General features: G+C 49.6%; 1 pseudogene; it reads right to left on the bottom strand.

Moving 5' to 3' along the window:
* Positions 1 to 484: 484 nt before the first annotated feature.
* On the bottom strand, positions 485 to 2,160 carry LOC123076395 (uncharacterized; annotated as a pseudogene).
* Positions 2,161 to 2,853: the final 693 nt, after the last annotated feature.

The raw sequence follows: 2,853 nt of genomic DNA, 5'->3' as shown, positions 1-2,853 counted from the left end.
ACAATTGAGTAACACAATTTGTTACTCTGACGGGCAGTTTATTGGTGATCAGTTGTTAATATGATGGCATGGTTCTACAGAAGGTCTTATTAGTGCTGTTCTATCTTTAATCAGGTAGTGGGGTCTAGCCTGCGGACACATTTATGAAAGTAAAGGACTTGTCCAGATGGACTAACAATCCGAGAAAAGATGCAAGACATATATCGGCCTTTTTGAATAGATAGAGCTCTGCCGATTGAGTTTGTGACTAGAAAACATAAAACCTATAAAGTTCATTGAATTACCAGAAAACGTGCATAGTATTATTTAACAATCACCCCTACTTTCTAGAATTCTGAAGGTGCCCTAAAAGACATCGATGACAACATGAAACAAGAACATGTCAGACTCTGTTCTCCGACAGGCAAAACTGCAATCTCAAAACAAGTAGTGAAATCAATAAAATATTTATAGTAAGATAAACAATTTTAACATTATGCTGACCTGGCCTAAGGAAGTCAAATAACCTATTATTTGTTCTTAGCTCCTCTACCACTAGCATATAGTATGTATATACTCCCTCCGTAAACAAATATAAGAGCATTTATAGATTACTAGTAGTGATCTAAACGCTCTTATATTAGTTTATAGAGGGAGTATTATATATATCTAATGAGTAGAAACAAAGACCGACAGTTCAATCAGTACTTCTAGAAGACTAAAACAGACTACTATTTCGGAATATCACTTCTCGTTCCTTGTGGCTTTGAGAAATAGCATTAGTACCTCATTCCAACACTACCAAAGTAGTACCAATATAGTACTAAAGCTCATTCACATGCAACAGATTAAAACGAACTCTGATGCAATCACATTGAAAAATTATCTGACTAGCCATTTGAACAAGCACTAAATCTGAACAAGCATCATGAATTGGGGTGGGAGGATATCTTACCAGATCAGCAATCTTGAGCAAGGAATGCAGGTGGCCATGCGAGTACGTAGGCGTAGATGGGGTGTCCATACTCCTTGCCACCTTCCATTGTTAGGCGTTCCAGCTTCCGGGTCTCAAGAGAGAAGGCATAGCGGCCGTATCCCCATGTCTTGATGAACAGCTTCCCAGTGCGCCCCGCGTCGATGTCGCTGAGCCAGACGCCCAAGATCCTGTTCGTGGTGTCCCTGGGCAGGCCGGGCACCATGTCGTACACCTCGCACAAGTTCAACTTCCACTCCAGAAGCCAACCGTTGTCGCTGCACTTGTCGCCCCCACGCACCGAGAGCTGCATCTCCTCGTTCTCCACGGTCCCGATGCAAAGCCGCCCATCCTCCGGCATCTCCCCAATGCGGAACTTGAAAAAATGATCTCCCAGCTCGGATGGAACCGATAGATATGAGAACTGCATCGTTGCAGGGTCCAACACGAGCAGGCGGCCGGAGTTGCAGATGTGCCAGTAGATGTTCCCAGCGGCATGCACGCTGCGGCCCTCGATACACCTGTCATTAAAATCGGTCTTGACCTCCATGGCCTGCGGGAGCGCGCGCCAGACACACTTGCCGTCCTTGAACGACGCGACCCAGGCGCGCAGGTGCCCGGCTTCGATGGCGAGGCAGACGACCTCGAAGCACAGCCTGCTCGGGTGCGCGCGGGAGAGCAGCGCGGGGCCGACGTAGTGTACGGACCGGCGATTCTCGGGTAGCATGTCGCGCGGCGGCGGCGGGAGGCCGGGTCGAGGACGAGGAGGCGGGGAAGAACCCCGGCGGGGACCGGCCTGATCTGTTGAAAGACCAGGAGGCCTTGGTGGGAGTCGACGAGCTTGAGGCGGGAGACATCCCGGGCGAAGTCGAGGGAGAGGCGCGGAGAGGAGGCGTCGAGGGGAGCAAAGACGACCGGGAAGATGATCTTGGGATCCGGTATGGGCGGCCGGGGAGGGGCGCTGGTGGGGTGGAAGAAGTAGCCGAGGAGGGGAGGGCAGGCCCTGGGGGAGGGGTGCTGGGGAGGCAGCGGGCGGCCACGCGGCGCCACCGGTGGCAGACGAGGGCGGCGCGGAGCAGGTCGGCGGGAGAGAGCAGGCGGAAGATGGCGCGGATGGCTTCCTCGCCGAGGACGCCGAAGGCTGTCGGCGGCGGCTTGCTCGTGGTTGGTGGGCCGGTTCTGGTTTTGCCTCTCCTCTTCCGCGTCATTGTTAGAAGAGGAATTTGGGGAGGAAAGCAGCTAGTGACAGCCTGTGAAATGGGAAAAAAGGCAAATGACCAGTTCAACTACTTTTCCTTTTATTAACTCAAAATATAGCATCAAGCAGATACAAAACATTAGGAGTATACTTGGCCTCTATGTAATTAGGATGCACACAACCAAACATTAAAAGTCTGACAATAAAAAATAACAAAAACGACAAGTCGGCGACAGTATAGTCCTATAGACCGGCACTATGCCTATGTCAAAAATGGCGGTGAATCAATCCGAAGGTTATGCTGCCACGCAAGTCGGGAGAAAACCTCAGTAGCCGCTTGCTCCAACCGCGTACACAACGCCTTGAACAACGGTTGATGCTCAGGTCATTGTAGCATAGATCACGTACGTAGCGAGTGGCGTACAATGGAAAATAACATGTAGATGAGAAGCATTTTTGTCATAAAAACTAAATCATTTCTATATAGCCAAAGCCACCAAAGTAAGGCATACATTCACACCCTTATTAGAGCATCTCCAATAGCTTGTCTATATGAATGTCTATACTCGTTTTCCACGACGTGAGCCCAAAACAGACGTCCAACAGTTTGTCTATATGGTCGTCCAAATATACACATCCTCTAAATCGATCTCGACAATGTCCACGCCTGGACAATGTGAAGGCGTTGTCTAAACTCAGCTGC

This window comes from Triticum aestivum, chromosome 3D (genome assembly GCF_018294505.1).
Source record: "Triticum aestivum cultivar Chinese Spring chromosome 3D, IWGSC CS RefSeq v2.1, whole genome shotgun sequence".
In the NCBI taxonomy this organism is placed as follows: Eukaryota; Viridiplantae; Streptophyta; class Magnoliopsida; order Poales; family Poaceae; genus Triticum; species Triticum aestivum.
The sequence above is the reverse complement of the archived record's forward strand: the minus strand, read 5'-3'. Positions and strand labels throughout refer to the sequence as shown.